This window comes from Hirundo rustica, chromosome 16 (genome assembly GCF_015227805.2).
Source record: "Hirundo rustica isolate bHirRus1 chromosome 16, bHirRus1.pri.v3, whole genome shotgun sequence".
Taxonomy (NCBI): domain Eukaryota; kingdom Metazoa; phylum Chordata; class Aves; order Passeriformes; family Hirundinidae; genus Hirundo; species Hirundo rustica.
In genome coordinates, this window is record NC_053465.1 from 10,465,430 (window position 1) to 10,482,746 (window position 17,317).

Genomic DNA, 17,317 nt, shown 5'->3' on the forward strand with positions numbered 1-17,317 from the left:
AATGGTTTCTGTCACGCAAGTTTATTGCAGCCCAGAAGTCTACAGGAACTGTGGGCATATAACGTGATGTGCAAGGCTTTTATGAATGAGACCCTTGTGGCTTCTTGTCAGAACTGAATCTGAAGTGATGACAGGACATTTGTGTGTCTTTCCTGGGATGCTGAAGGACTTCCATAAGGGAACATCTTGAAGATTGGGCTCTCGAGGCTTTCGTTCAAGGAGAGTCCTTCCAAAAGTCATTGAAGGTTTTTGGTAAGGAGCAACAGAGAGAGACACCCGCAGAAACAGTGAGGGCCCTGAAGCGCGGGGTTTGAGCTCTTCGTGTAGCCGCCACAGCAATGAGGCCTGCAGGGGAGGCGACAGGACGCTCCACAGGCCAGGGCTGAGGAAGAGCAAGCAAACTCACACCTTCCTACTGCTGCTACTGACACTATCACCGTCAGAAACATGGTCAGCATTTGTCTGCTGCCTAATTAGTTTGACTCCCCGTGTACAAGAACAGTTGGTGTAATTTCTCTCCACTTGCAAGTTTTCAAGAGATTGTAACAAATCGAGGAGGCCACAGAGGAGCCCCTTCTCCCAGGCATGGCTGAGAATGGTGTGCAAGGTAAATTTAGCATCTGCTCAGCTCCAGTTCACACAGACAGGCAGACAGACTTCAATACAACAAACTCCTGCAAGACCTCAGCTGTGGTTGCACCACCACCTTCTCCAAATCCCTGCACCCAGCCTTGGGAAGCAGCTCCTGCAGCTCGAGAGGCCCCAGAGCTGCAGGCCTGGTGTTCACACACAGCCTGGGAAGCAGCTGATGCGTAAATTCCTAATGCCTAGCTTAGACAAAGGTATACACATGCACACTTTGTACTTTGGAGTTTTTAAACAATGGTTAGGAAGGCAAACCATTATAAGTTCCAGTATTGCAATGCTTGATGGTGCATCCTGTCTGTAGAAGAATTCTGCTACCAACTTAGGACACAAAAAGAGCCCGAATTCCAGTTTACCAGAAATACAATCACAAATAGAAACACCGCCAAACCAAAAATCATAGAAGCATGAAAAACTATGAAAAGCATTCCCTTAGCCCTTAGTCTGAGTGTTGGAGCAGAGCACCTTCTCCAGACAGGGAATTTATCCTGCAGAGGCTTCCGCATGAGCTGCTTCAACTCAGATGAGCCAGTTCTACCATCCCTGCTCCCAGGAATCGTTATTCATATCTCCCTGGTATCTTCAAAATACACTTCAGAGTTTTTTGTCTGCCTCTCTGCACCCTTGTGCTACTCTTTGGCTCCTCACCATTTGACATCTAGCTCACTGTCAGCTTGACAGCATCCCTGCTTCCAAGTATATCTATCTCTGAACTTGCCAGAAGCTGTACAGCATCCTACTTTCCTGAAAGCTGATTTATAATTAAAAAAAAAAAAAAAAACACACTACCAAATGAAACAGAAAGCAAGTTAGCTCTCTTGCTGTTAAAAGGGGAAAAAAACCCTTCACCTTTACAATTATATGTGCTTTAAATATCAGCCTTGGGATTGTCATTGCCTTGTTTTCCAAAATGTTTGCAAAATTAACAGGGTCTTTCACCCTCACTATGAGAGGAGCACCGGGTTTTGAGGCAGAAACATTTTGTCCAAGGCGCTGCCAGGCAGGTGTCAGTCAGCTGGGCTCAAATCCACCCTTTGGTGGCACTTGGCACAGCTTCCCCACATGGCAATGGTCCTTCCAAGCTGGCCTCAGCATACTCTGCTCGTACCAAGGCATCTCCGCTGCCACGTGCCTGGTTTGATTTTAGACACCGGGCGCACTCCTCTAATTGAAACTTTGCGCATGAGAAGTTTATTCAGTCAGACAGGAGAGCGCAGAGCACCGGTGGCAGGAATTGCCCTCGGGCTGATCCTGCCCAGCCCGACATTAGGTGCTGTTACACTTAATTGTTGCTGAAGACAGCTCAGTGCTTGATCACACATTAAAATCTTCCCTTTAACTCAGGTTTGTTAGAGGCAGATACTTCAAATAAACTTGCAGAAGCATCTTAAAGCCAGGAGCTTTACAAGCAAAGGAAATTACTAATGCAACACGTAGGGCTGAAAGATTAAAGCCAGGAAAATTCAAGCAACATTCACACAACATTATTCATAGAAGAACTATATTTTGTAATTTTTTTCACCAAAGACTCAGACTTAAAACTGACCAGGAGTCTCAAGTCCAATAATGAAAGTATTATTAAAAACTTTTTTTTTTCCCATGGACTTCTGGTGGATGCTCAGAGCTGTAATTACACAAACAGTAATTTAAAAGAATGTTACACTGGCCAAAAGAAATATTCCTGTTTAAAAGATGAAAAAAAATATTTTAAGTAGTTTTAAAAACTGCGAACAGGGGCTAATAGAATAAAGACAATAAATAAGCAACCTATTATGAAGAAACAGCACCAACCCTCGTATGGACAAGCACTCATTCCCTGCTAAATGCAAACAATACTACACGTGGAGACACTGAAAAGGCAGGATTGTTTCACAGATACACGTTGAAACAAAAGACAATGATGTGTGTCAACATCCCCCAAATGCCACAGATAGATCAGAGTGTTTAACAAAACCTTGTGGCTGCTTGGTTTGACCAGATGGCTTCACATCGAGCAACTAAGTCATCTTCATTACCTTCAGCTGTCTGCCAAAGGTAAAAATAAATTTAAAAATAAAATTAAATCAACAGGTCAAGATAACAGAGACCAAAGAGTTTTCAAGGAACCAGGGCACTGTTAACTTCTTAATACATCATGGCAAACAACCTCGTAAATGCCAAAAGTTGCAGGACTGCCAACATAATTTCCATTTGAGAAGAGTTAAGGATGACTCCAGAGCAACATAGATCAGCTAGTCTAGCCTTAATAACTGACAAAATAATAAATGATTTATTCATGGACTATCAATAAAGAATTGCAGACTGGAACTACAATTGTGATGTTTTGTGGAAAATTGCTTTAAACAAACCACTCTTATCTTTTTTTGGCCAGATTACAAGACCAATTGATAGAAGCAGCTGTGATAATAAAGTAGACTTGGACTTCTCCAAGATTTCTGACACAGCTGTACCTAAATTCTTCTTTAAAGCCCCATCTTCTAGTCATGAAAGGTATTAAATAAATGGTTTGGAGACTGACATAAACTGTAGCTGTTAAAGGAGAGCTACCAGGGAGCACAGCAAGAACCAGTCTCAATCCAAGCCTGTTCAGAACCCTATAGAAGTTCAAGGTAGCAATGAAACTCAGTCAAAGTTAACAGATGACAAAAGTTCTGCCTTTTTTGTAAGCTGATATCAATAGCAACCAGACAGTATTAAAACAAAGTATGAGTTATTGAGAGCAAAACACTTCTAAAGAATATTATTCCTCATGCAGCCACACCTCCCACATGAATGTTCAGCCTGCACCCAGATATTCCTGCAATTAAATCCTCTGGCTCTCTGGTTTGGGCTGTGAGGCTCCAACCAGGCCAGAACTGTTGGCACTTTCCAGCAACACTCCCAGTAAACAAGGGCAAAATGAGTTCACACCTGACAGAAGAATCCCAGGAGACCTTCTTAAGCTATGAAAAATCCTGATTAATGCATTCACTGCTTGCTTATTGAATGTGCACTTGCACAATCCTGTGTCCCCTCCCACAGTCCATGAACAGTATTGTTAATTAGCAAGATGGAAGTAACGCAAAATAAGATCTACTGACAGTCCCTGAAATGTTAATATTTAGTTCAAACCCACATCTCAAGCTGAATGAAATGTCAGCAAGGTTGAAAGCAGCACATTCAGTAATAGATGTAAAGCTGGATGTAAACAAGTGACTTATGACTGAAACATGGGTAATTAGACTCTGCTTCAAGTTCTCATTTTAGTTTTTTGCACAACACTTTTCCTGTGTGACCAAAGCAGGCCAAGTGTCCCAAGTCTCCACAGGAGACAGGTTCCAGTCTGGTTTTATATCCTGCCAGGCCCTTAATTTAAATATTCTCTCATACAGTGCAGACAAGAATTAAATACAGCTGCTCTTCTGGTGAGTCTTAGACTCATAAATGAATGTTTAAGTGGTCTAATGGAAGACAATATTTAAGACATACTGGGTTAGGTGTCCCCATGGCTTTGTGTAGCAGCACACAGACACCAGCCCCTGGCAACAAGACAGCCAGCTCAAACAGGAGTGTGCTGACTCTGCTTTTAGACTGCTCCTCCTCCTCAAAAAGGTCTGACACACTATTGTAATCTAGATGCAAAAGACCAACTTTTTATTCCAATGCAGTGAACACAAGACCAACAATCTACTTTCCTTGGCCTATTAAAAAAACACAGCTTAGACATTATGCCACTGGAGATTTTTGTGATCATTTCAGAATATAACCTAGTATTTCCAAATGTCTCACATCAATGTTTCCCTGTAGAAAGTAAGAGTAATTGCTTTCTTTTTACACAAATCTCATTGCTACTGTTGCTACAACACTTGAAAGACATAAAATTGCCCAGTGTCAGTGCTGTTCTAGACATAAGTGACTAAACTTCCCTGGATTTTATTACAAGTCAGAAGCACTACTGCTCTGCCAGCTTCTCCTGCTATAGTCAGTCACAACTATTCCCATCATCACTGTAAACAGGTTTTGGGCTCACATTCCCAAAGGAGAACAAATCAATGATGTGAAAATGGCAGGGACTTCAGGGCTCACACTGGGAGTTGCCCCTACCCCAGTAAGACCAAGGGGGTTCTTTCTCCTTACCTGGTTTGTACCACAGGCCTTGGACCAGCCACCCAGACAGTTTCCTCTTCCTCAAAGTCAAGTCCCTCCAAGCATCAGCCTCACCTTTAGAGGCTGCCACAACCAGAAGTGGCCTTGAGGGGAACTGGAAGGAAGCTATGGGGTGGCACAGAGCTGGGACCAGCTGATGTGCTGGGCTTGAGACTCAGTCTGGGTGGGAATGCTCTGCTTTGGGAAGAGCTTCCAGGGTCAGGCTGAGCTCCTGCCAGAGGCTGAGGGGAGTTCTCAACAGAAGTGCCTTGCAGATACAGGTCTGAAGGTGATACCTATCCAATAGAGCTCATTCTAACAGACCTGCATGGGCTGATCTACTTTGGGTGAGTGGTTATAAGTAAGAAGCAGGTAAGTTCATCTGTTTGCTGCACATGGAAAGCATTTCTACTTTGCATTGAGTGATTATTAGAAATAGATAAAATCTACTGAGGAGTGCCCTCTCTGTCAGCATCCTGCCTTTCCTCCTAACACCTGTATTCTGACAGCTTTTGTAGCTGATCCTGAAGTCAACCCTGGAACACACTGCCCCATCCTTTTTCAGCAACCCATTTACTTTACTAACACACTGCAACAAGACCCACCAGCAATTTTACTTAAGTTCCTTGGGTTATGGGAAGGGTTATTTAGTTGGGTTTTGTGGGGTCCTTTTTTTTTTTTCAATTGCAAAGGCAAAACTGCACAAGTCAGTGTGCCATTCCACGGCTCCTCTTGCAGATCTTTACATGAGACACCTTAGCAAAACACAGCCCACTTTCCAAAACATGCTCACCTTTGACTGATGCAGCTTGGGGTTTCCTCGTGCCTACACTGCTATGGAGGAGAGGGCAGGTAGGTCAGAAGACTTCAAGGAGAAGGAAGTACTGAAACCATCACTAAGGTCCCCATAAATATTCCCCATGGACCTCATTACACATTTGAGCAAACATTACCTTCACTCACACAGCTAAATTTCCTGTTTGCTTGGCTGATCAATTCCTCATCAAATTTTAATGTGGGGTTCAGGCCGTCTGTGGCGTTTTAATTAGCCCTAAGATTGCACAGCGTTGGAGGCAAAGCTAAGAACCATGGAAGTCGCCTCTGCCTAGACGGAAAGGTGGAAGGGGGTTGGGGAAAAGCTGCAAATGAAGAGGCCAAGAACTAATTAGCTCTTGTTACTGGGTTAAGCCTGCTCTCTAGTGGTCACATCACACAGCAGTACAGCATGGGAAAAGCCTCTGGAAAACAGAATCTTAAATCCGTGGCTGGATTCCTCTCCACTAAATATGAGGGGGGAAATGCACTGTATAACCTGCTTACCCATGCCGCTGCTGCAGTTTCTAGTATTTCTTTCCCTGTAAACAGTCCTGTTTTCTTCCCCCCACTCCAGAAATGTGAATATTTTTATTGGTGTTTTATTTTGTTAGGAGAGATGATAGCAATGATTTGCAGCTACTTAATCAAACATGCCGTGCTCCAATCCCACAGACAAAGAAGAACACTCAATCTATACACCCCCTGTCCAGAACCAGCAACCAGAAATGGACACCAAGGCTCCATGGCATTGACCAGGGGTATTTGGACCTGAAGTTGGCTGCTTCAAGCCTCAAGTTCTCTGCATTTTTTAATCATTGCATATAAAGCATCTCATTTAGCCAAGTTTAAGCTGCACCCTTTGACAGTGAAGGCAGTCACATCATTTTGATATCCAGTACGAGCAGGGTAAAGAAACCAAGTATCCAGCATGATTTCTCCCACCCTTAATGTAAACAAGATAAATCAAATCAACGCTGAAATGTAACTCTTAGACCAGGGCTCTTTGCAGCAAGCAGCACTGCTGTTTCACAACCTCGCACCTGTTTCCCAAAGAGTACCTGCACATTGCACCAGTGGTAGGCAAGAGCAGAGCAGTTTTCCACAGAGAGCAATTGGTGATTTTATCAGCAGATGCTGCTGCATGGCAGTACCTGCTTCATTCCAAACCCAGGCACTCAAGCACAGCCAGTCTCAGTTTAGCATAGCTTGGTACGAACTGAATTACACAGCCAAACTTCTCCAACATCCCCCCAATTTTCATCCAGGCTGGAAAAGTGTAACTTATGTAAGAATCTATAGAAACTTGTTGAAAAGGCAAAAAAGAGAAAAGAAATGGCAAAAAAAAAAAGTAGCTGAAAAAGAACAGAAAATGAAACCAATTTCTTGTTTCCTTGCAGCTTGGGAATAGTTATTTTAAGTATTAGTCTGCACACTGCAACAGCAATGGATGTATTGAAAACAGCTGCTCATTTCAGACAAACAGTAAACTATACCCAGTTCTGATTTGCTTGAAATGATAAATTCTTTGAGACCCTATGAATAATATCAGCATCTGTAAATGCACCTATTTACTACAGGGACACTAGCATACATAGCTACTGGTGCTGCAAGGAGTAACCAGTCCCCATCATTTACAGAACAGATTCCAGGCTAACCCAGCCTGTGCACATTTTCGAGCTCAAAGTATGGATTTTAGTTGCATATATCCATTAATAAATGGCAAGATGTTCAGCTTCAGTCTGACAGGCAGAAGATTTGCACCATTACATGGAAAAGAGCAGAATAAATACTTAACCTGAGTCTAACCTCCCTGCTTGAAACATAGATACACTTAATTTAGCAAGTACAAATTAATTAGGATTATTAAAATAGCACTTAGCACCAGGAACAGGCAGACTGCTAGTATTTAAAAAACACATTAGCTGGTCACCATAATCCCCATGTCTAATAAAGCCTGTACCAGGTAATGTTATTTTCGCCTACACCAGGAATTACATGTTAAAAATTTACAAAAGAAGCCCCACATCTCTTTTTCCAGGTAGTGCTGGGGTCTAAACACCAGAAGATTTTGGTCCCATACATTAGTATAAAACATCCTCCATTTGGGGAAAAAAAAAAATACAGGGCAAATCAGAAAGGAGAAATATCACTTCATATATAGTTAGAAAAAACTGAGGCAGAAACATTCTTAATCAGAATTGATTTACAAGACAAATAAGTATTTTTGATGAGCAAATGCATCAGGGAAAGGTTTTCAGATCCATTTCTAATTCTTTATAACATTTCAAAACCCTTTATTACTACAGATTATGTCAAGCAGCACCACTTTTGCTTTGCTTCTCTCTTCCAGATTTCACAGATAATTTTCATCTGTATTTGTTTGGCTTTTCCTTGAAGATAAAAAGTAGCTATCCCCAGGCTTTAGTCATTTCGTTAAAAAAGAGGAAAACCCACACATAAGTCAATACAACTGTATTAGCTCCCACAGCAAGGTGAATTCCAGCAAGTCCAAAAAACTTATTCTCATGTCAACGAGTCTTTCATCTCAAAGCATTCTACAAGCCTGCCCTTATCTCAGAAAGTTTCCAAACCTGCACGTTGCAGGCAAAGGCATTCCTCCCCCACAGCCCTCAGAGAGCAGGATCTGGTGTTTTATTTGCTGCCTTGTTCCCACCCCAAATGCCACCACAGCTGCTGTACATCAGCACTCCTTTAAGACAATAATGTTCAAATACAGACTCCCACCAGCACCAGAGAGGCAGGTTTGGGGGGGTTTGGTGGGTGGATAAGGAGAAACACCCTGTTTCTTTCATATAATCCTGTGGGGTGTTAATAGCTTCAGTCCTGTGCTGTTTGCCAGCTATGGGATCAGAAGTGATGAGCCACAGTTGTCAGAATTTTTAATAGTGATAAATACACTACAGCCAGCTCTAGCTGCCACTCTGCCCTGTGCAAACACTTATCACTGAGCCATAACTCCTTCCTCCAGCCCAGAGCTCGGGTGCTGACAGAAAACCAAGGTTGCTCTGGCCCCACAAACCCAGAGCCACCATCAGGTTAAAGGAGGTGTCATTTACTGCAGGCAGCTTTCATTTCCAAAGGGTTTCCACTGTCGAGAGTTCTCCCCAAATCAATGTTATCAATCCCGCTCATAATTTCACAAACTTCAAAGGGTTAAGGCAGCAAGCACATTTATTGACTGGTGCTTCTTGGTAGGTTCAGTAAAGCATGACTGATTAGAGCCCCCAGTTCTAAAGAGCCCAGCTTTGTGAGGCCGGAATAAATGGGAGTCTGTCAATAACTCAGATCCAGGCATATTGACATAGTTTACAGCCTCAATAGGCAATTAACACTTTACAGTGGATATTACCCAGTGGCCTCCCCATGTTTTACTGCACATTTTCTGCCGTCAGCTGCAATACTGAAGGTTTGGAATAAAAATGATATTGGACAGACAGCACCTTTGTTCAGCTGCACAAAAATTTTTTTTAACATCTGGGAGAGATCACAGTTTCATTCCTCTTTATTCATTCTCTCACACCCCTTGTTTCACTTTCTCTGTCATTTACAGTTCCTAGCCTGCACTGGTGAACTTAAGAAACTCTCTTAACCAAGTAATTAAATCTGTTACATGCCAAAACTCCCTAGGGAAACCCCCAGAGAGTGACAACCCCAGCCTTTTCTCCTACCATGGGAGAGGCTGAGCAAGTCCACGAACAAACGCCTCTTTGGCGGACAAATTACGCTGACAAAGAACTGAAATCATCCAGGAGCATTTAAAGCAGAAATAGCTAAAAATGATTTCACAATCATCTCTTGTAGCCAGGTCCAAGACTGTATCCCACTTTGATCAAGACAGAACTGCAGTACAGCTCCTACCACACAGGAAAAAAAGAGGAAACAAATCCACAGGACCATGTATCCTTGCTTGGCTTCCACTCTGTCTAGCCCTGGTGAAACACTGGCTCAGCATTTTGACACCACTGTCACAGCCCTTTAGCTCTGTTCTCTTGCACAGCAGCACCACAGCACTGTTCAGGCTGGCAAAGAGCTCTGGGGGCACCAAGTCTCCTGCTGACCCAGCACTGCCAAGGCCACCGCTGACCCACATCCACCTTCTAAATCCCCTCAGAAATGGTGACTCCACCACAGCCCTGAGCAGCCTGCACCGATGCCTGGCTGCCCTTTCAGTGAAGGAATTTTTCCTAATAACCAATCCAAACGTTCCCTGGTGCAACTTGAAGCTGTTTCCTGGGATAAGAGCCTGACCCTCCCCAGCTGCACCCTCCTGCCAGGGAGTTGCAGAGAGCAAGAGGAGCATCTCTCCTTTCCTCCAGGCAAGCCCCCACAGCTGGTCCCCACCAGACTTGTGCTCCAGACCCTCCCCCAGCTCCACTGTCCACCTCTGGACATGCTCCAGCAGCCAATATCTTCCTTGTCAGTCCAAAGCCAAACTCAGCACTTGAGATATGGCCTCACCAGTGCCCAGCACAGAGGGACAGTCACTGCCCTGCCACACTGTTGCTGATACAAAGACCCAAAACACCACCAGGAATCCCAGCCCAAAACAGCACCAAGACTCAGCCCAGAAGAAGCTCACCCCAGGCTGGGCAGAGCAGCACAACCCAAGCAGCTACAACACCTTTGATGACCAGCCCTAAAGAACAGTTTATGAACTATAAAACTGCTACTTACCCTAGAACAAAATGCTTTAACGGGAAACCTCCACAATCCACGACAACCTCTACACAGCCAGGAGCGGGGCTGGGGAAGGAAATAGGCACGCTACAAATTGGATTCAGCTGCTGCTCATTCTCTCATTCTGCAGGGCAAGGGCAGAGCAGCCCCTCAGGAGCAGGATCCACACCTGACCCAGATGAGGTGATTAGCAGGAGGGACAAGAATGGGGTGGCTGGGTGGCTGTGAGTGGTTTGGAACAGCAACAGCTGTCACTCATTTGGCTGCTCGGCCACAGCCTTGGGATGAGGGGGTGATGCTGCCCAACCTGAACTCTTTGTTTAAACTCAAACCCAGCCCTGCTGTCTCATGTCCTGGCTGCTCTGTGCTGTCAGAGCATGACCTGCCTCCACCCAGAAGCTCAGCTCCACAGTGGGGTGGCAGAATTCTGCAAGGCTCACCCATAGGGTGAGGATGGATGAGTTTGTTCTTCAAGGCTACACAAAGTTACAAGCTCTGACTGATAGCGAAAATGCCTCATCCTTGATTTGTACAAAGGCTCAAGTGAAATTACATGAAGATGTAACACCAGCCACAGAATTCCCACAGGCACCATTTTCAGCAAGAAAAGGAAATAATTTTCTCTATCTATGTCTTGCAGAGGATTCTCTCTCTTGCCTTTTTCTTTTAAGGGAGGAAAACTCTGTAGATCACAGATTCCATGGCTGTGAGGGGTGATAGGGAATTGATCTTCATTTATCCTGTGTCCAGTAGCAAAAGACACTAGTGGAATTTTCCAAGAACTGGCAAGAAACAAGCCTAGTCTCCAGTGGCAAATTTTTTATTTACCTGAAAATTATAGAAGATTTATAAACTATTTTATAAGTCATGTATTTTGCTTTTCACTTTTCTGAGTAGTGAAATGCTACCTCGGTTATAACTTGTTTCAGATGGGATGAATTTGTCAAATAATTGGAATTGATATAGTGTATTTACATGAATCAGATGGACTGGCAGATGGATTTGCCATCAACAGCTTATTTTGCCTTCAGTAATTACTTTTAGAGTGGAGAATTTAGAATTATAACCTGTGCAATGAAAACCTCAGACAAGGATAATTAAAGACTTAAGTGGCCAGGTTTGAGAGAAGGAGCAATACAATTTTTCAAGGGTGCCATGGAGCCCTTAATTCCTTATCAAAGGTTTCCTACATGCTCAGCATCCATCAGTGACATTTAAACACAGCTTTGCCCAGCTAAGCTGGATGATCCGGGTCCTGAGCCAAAGCCAAGGCCAGCGCTAAGTTCCAGCCAGGCTGCACCAATGTCTCGTGTGTCCTAGCCACAAAACCCAGTTCCACATAAGAAAATAGATAAAAGTATTAGGAACGAGATACAGAGATGACAACTGGATGTCTGTAATTGCTGGATGTCCCCTTTGAATTTCTCTTGAGGGGCTGAAATAGAAATACTTTCATCCCTCCCCCTATCCCTCCATGTATATGGATTGGACTAGTTTAGAGACCCAGTCTAAGAAATACATATTAACATGGGATCCTCCATGCTGAGAGAAGTCAGTGGGACCTGTTTCCTCCAGAAAAAAATAAAAGTAAATTTTGAGTCACCTTTCCAAAGGAGGAAAAGATAAATAAGATTAAAAGATAAAGAGATGTAAGCATTCAAGTCCCAAAGATTAAACCAGCCATTTCTGTCAGCCATTTCTACAATTCAGCAGCAAAAGCACCCTTGGCAGACTGTTGGGAGAGATCTAGCTTAAGCTTGCTGCAGGAAACAAAGTACAACCTGTTCCAGAGCTGCTACTTGAAGAAAACCACCACTTCAAACCCTTTGTCTTTAATGACTTTCAAAAATGAAATGCATACACAGGAACAATGAGAGCCATATGCAAATCGCATTCTTTCTCCTGAGCAGGCACAATCCTGGAAGTTTTCTGGACTTGAAAGAGGCAAAGGGCTTGTCAGGGAATAAAACTGTCCAGCCTAAGCATGGGCAAGCAGCTCTGGCCTTAAAGAATCATGGTAGTTATTACATCTACTGAAAGGAAAAAGGAAAAAAAAAAAAAACTAAAAAACCCAAACACTAACAAAATGAATCCCCAAAAGCTGCTGTGGGTTTGCGCTGATGTTATTTCTCCTGTGGCCCGTGTTTGTGGGAGCAGGTGATGTCCCCCCCGTTTGGCAGAGGGGCCAGCCCAGTCTGGCAGCCGGAGCCGTGACCCTTGCGTGGTGCTCTGCCAGGCAAGGACATCTGGCTGCTCCTCTGATCTCAAGTCCTGCGGTTTCCTTTGTGATGTGGCAAAGCACATGGCCCCCAGTACATCTGTATAATTAATGTGAGGGGAAAATATGAGCAACAACAGAAAAAGAAAGAAAAAAAAAAGCCCTCAAAGAACAGAAGCTGTTCAGGGTCAGCAGAAGGTCTGATAAAATAAAGATGCAGTACAGAGTCACGGGATGTGTTTGCCTCCATGCATTGGGGTATTTAGGGGATGAGGAGAGCTCTGATTTCAGCCTGTGCCACTGAACAAGTTCTCCATTTCTTGAAACATCTGTTCCACCAGTTTCTCATATTCTGCAAGCCCTGCAGGGCAGGGACACTCCTGTATTTACAGATAAGGTCTCAACTGGATCCAACAGCAATATAGAAACAGGAATAAAAAAGTCATCTGCCTATTGCAGCCAGCAGGAGTTACCATAGTGCAGAGCTCTTTTAGCACTGTTTGTTGTGTTTTGCCATACTGGGGTTTTTTGGGACATTTTACTGAGATAAGTGGCAGACTGAGCTTGTGGGGACAGGTGTCCTGCAAAGGACAACAAAAGGTTCAGCAGCAGCAAGGGCCGTGGCTCTTGAAGGGCAGAGCTGGCCAGGTGAGCCCCTTGTCCTGTGAACCACCAAAAGCCAAACTGCAGTGACACTGAGCAAAGAGCAGCAGCCACGCTGCGTGAGGACCAGGGGCAGTGGTGGCACCAGGGGACAGGGACCCCAAAGCCAGCAGCTCGCTTCAGAGCCCCGCTCCACTCAGATCTTTGTAACGGCACTGTTTGAAAACAAAACACAAAAATAAAATGAGAAACAAAAATAAGCCTTCTCTTAAAGGAGAAAGGGAAATCCTGAAATTCAAAGGAAACCTCTCATGTGATTTACAATATTTATAAAAGCCTGCTATCAGGGAAGTGTTATATTAATTTCTTCCCCCTATACACACTGAAGGTCATAGGTAGGGGATGAATTTCCACATTTTATACTATAAACACTGCACTGTTCAAATCTCTCTCATGACACCCTCCCTTGTGGGGGTTTCATTTGTATTTGTTAAACTCTGAGTGTCATTTAGTTGCATTAATGGGTACTTAACATGCTACCGAGTGTTTTTTGGTAAGCCTTTACTTCAGAGTTCCCATTATGATGAATTCATTTTCCTCTGAAAGCAATAGCCCCACTTGTAATGTATTTTTCTGGTATTAACATGCCTCTGCAAGCATGTCCATAGGTGCTCAAGTGCAATTTATCATTAGTTAAATGAGAGTTAATGGACGCTAAAAGTGCCACTTATTTTCTGAGTGATCCATTAACACACACACACACAAAAAAGACAAAAGCTGGCCAGCAGACTCCTTTGGTAGCATAACTGAGAGATCTGCTCTGCACATGTCAAATTTGTTTTGATACCAGAGGTGGCCTTTAAAGCACTGAGTGGGTGAGCACCTCAGGTGTCTGAGTGCAAGCAGCTGATGTGAAAAAAGGGAGGAGAGACAGAGTTTGTACTGAACACACAGGAGAAAGGAGGCAAGAGCAGGAAATGATTGCCCGAATCCGGACAGACAGAGATGATGTGGGCGCTGTTAAGTGAGCAGTTCTGAATGCTGGGTAACTTCTGGCAAACACCAGAATTCATTGGTGACTGCTTAGAAAAAGATCTTAGATGAGTTAAACTGGTTTTTACTGTAAGTCCTACCATCACTGCTCAGCTGATGTGGTAATAATAATGCTAGGCCTATGTTTTACTGTCATCTTTCATAAATTATAAATATCGCAGTATTAAATCAAAATACTTCTAAAGTGGTCAATAAAACAGTAATTTCAGTTAGGTGAGGAGGAAGAAAGAATTTTTGTTTTTTTCCTAATGTTCAAACTGTAGTGAAAGAAAAGAATGTGAATTATTTTATTAAGAAATAAATCACTGAAACAAACTTGATCATGGGGCACAAGCTTCCTCACTTTATATCCCATAACTTTTCCTCAGAAGGTGAGACACAAGAAACCCAAACACCTGAGTTCTGCAGCAAACAGCTCCAGGTGCTGCAGCACCTCCTGCAGTGACTCAGTTCAACCTGAGGATTGTCCCAGTGAGGATCAGATGCCAAAAACTCACGGGAAACACTGCCAAGCCTCTTATCAAAATCACGACACTTTTTTTATTTCTCCTTAAATTAGATGCCACCATTTCCCACCCATAACCCCCCAAACTGCAGTTCATCTTGTTGAATACTCCAAAATTCAAGAAGTTAGCAATACATCCTCCAAGTTCTCGGCTTACAAAGGTCAGCACTCAGTCACAGAAATGCAGCACTAGGACAGGTTAAAGTAAAACCAGAGCCTATTTTATTGAATCTTCCTTAAGAGCAGAGATGCTTTGACATTGTTATTTGGCAGTATTGTTCCATTTGGATGTGAAAGACAAGCATAGGTGCAGACTAACATTATTTCCAAGAAGGGGGTAAGACCCCATAACTTACCTAGATGTATATAACATACGTTATATATTTTTATTTATTTATTTATTTATCTAACATTTATATATATTTTTACATGTAAGGGAAAGAGGATCACCAAGGGCTACCACATCCAGCCAGGAGGAGCAGAGAGAAGAGGGGATGTGGGTGTCATCAGGTCACAGGGAGCAGATGGAAGGGAGATGCAAAGACAGCAGAGATCTGTGTGTAACAGAGCAAGGCAGAGCAACGTGGGCCACACATTTTGCTGCCTGTTTAATCCTTCCCACAGTTGGGGCCAGGCTCCCAAATTCCTTACTCCAGCTCTGTTCCTCTCTCGGATGAAGGTAAATGTACAGCTCAACAGAGCATGCTAAAACAACTTCATAAACGACCTGCAGAGCAAATGACTGAAAACATTTTACTTTTAAAATTCTACTTTAATCAGTTTAAGGCAATTAGTTCAAGGAGATGATGATAAAGCAGTGGAGGTTGCTACAAGTGACAGCAATGAAACTCCTGACACAGATATCGTACAGATTGCAGGAATAAACACTTCCCATGTTTCAGAAATCACATTGTCATCGATGTTTGCAGGCCCTGAAATTAGCTGAGGTAATCAGGAGTTGTTGGCAGCAGGCAGTTTCTTGGATTGCTTTTGTTTTTCACTGCAAGAATCTCCATTTGTAGCTTAAACCCCCGCACACCTGTAACAGCTTTGAGTTTCCCTCTGTCTGTGCCCAAGGAACATCCTCCCAAACCTGATACAAAAATCCAGGTCTCTGGGTCTTCTGCAGCCTTCCCCACCTCAGAAGCACAGCCCAGGGTTTGTGAGCTCTGCCCAGGCTGGCTTTGTCCAAGGCAGAAGAGGTCCTCCCTTTTTGTGTTCCTGTCATAAATACTCAGTTTTTAAAACAATAAGAAAACACTTAAATTGTCAAGGGTTTCCCCCAAAAAGTGTCTTGCTGCCTTCCATTTTCTCAGCTCTCTGTTGTGGCATGTGGAGATCAGAAATTAGATTTGTCACCAGTCCCTGCAGAGGGCTCACTGACAGCTCTGAAAATCCTGGTTAGTTATGAAATGTCAGAACAAGCCAACACTTCTGCAAAGATCCCAGAGCCATTCACTCTTTGGGGTCACCTCATCTATTCCCTGCAGTCATGGGAGCACCAAGCTTCCCGTTATCCCTTTCTCCCAAAAAGTAGCATTTGGAGGAATTTCCCCTGCACTGCTCAGTGCTGTGTAATTTTTCAAAAGGAATAGATCTGTTTCCAGCATTTTGCTCCCATGCAGACACAGCAGGGGACCCACACTCCAGGAGAGCCTCTCCATGCAGGACAGGAGGATGGGACAGGGACCCTGATGAGGGCAGGCTGCCTCTCCGTGTGTCTCCACAGCCCTGGAGAGCTGCTCAAAGCCAGCACATGACTTCTGCAGAAGGCAGCACAGGATGAAGCTCCTCTGCTTCGTTGTGAAGGTCAGAGGTGTCCTGATGGACAGGAATGTTCCTCCCTCCCTGGCCCTGCACCTGGTTGTCTCCATTTGCCAATTATCAAATGAAGCAAAGCAATAAATCATCACCTCGGAGGCAAGTCTCCTGCAACCACAGCATCCCAATTCTATGGCACATTCCAGAATGAAATCACTGTGTGCTCACACAAGGGCACGGTTTTGTTCTCTTTCCTTCTGTTTCTCACCGCTTTTGTTGTTTCTCTTTTTCTCCAGAACCCGCAGATGACATCTCTGAGGCAGTTTCGAGGTTGGTTTATCCTTTTTGCTTGTTTGGCTTTTTCTTTTTTTCTTTTTTTCTTTTTTTCTTTTTTTGTTCTTTGCACTCCTTAAATCCCCTGAGGAAGAAGAGGAAGCACCTAACCAGGATTTTTCGATTAACTCCCACACACCAATCCCAAACCTCTCTTCTTCTTCCACCAAAGTGAACAACAGAAAAGACAGTTCAGCAAGGCGGATAAGTCAGTGGTTAAACCCTAGGAGAGATGGAGCCCCAGCACCAGGGCTGTTAATTTGCATGATAAAACTATTGAAACTAGTTTAATCTGCAAGATTCTGCCCACAGACCTCACTTTGGTTCCCTGCCCCTGGCTGTATTCAGTGATGTTAGGTACAGGGAGAAAGCTCTTCAATTGGAAAAAATGGACAGAATCACCTGGAACAGGGTTTAGAGGTTTCAGTCCAAGGTTTTTCTACCATATTTGTAGAGAGAAAACCCTTGGAGTAAAAGTTCTAAACCTTAACACTTATCTGAGCTCAGATTCTGAATAGCCAGTATAAAGTTTTTTTTTATTATAATTTTGCATTTCAGAA

The 17,317-nt window shown here is 43.6% G+C and overlaps 1 long non-coding RNA gene across 1 annotated transcript in view; it reads right to left on the bottom strand.

The window, feature by feature from the left end:
* Nucleotides 1-10,348, bottom strand: part of LOC120760147 (uncharacterized) — a 383,062-nt gene extending 372,714 nt beyond the window's left edge. Inside the window, exon 1 of the long non-coding RNA XR_009208364.1 lies at nucleotides 10,282-10,348. This is a non-coding gene — a long non-coding RNA (uncharacterized LOC120760147). The remainder of the gene's footprint in view (nucleotides 1-10,281) is intronic.
* Nucleotides 10,349-17,317: the final 6,969 nt, after the last annotated feature.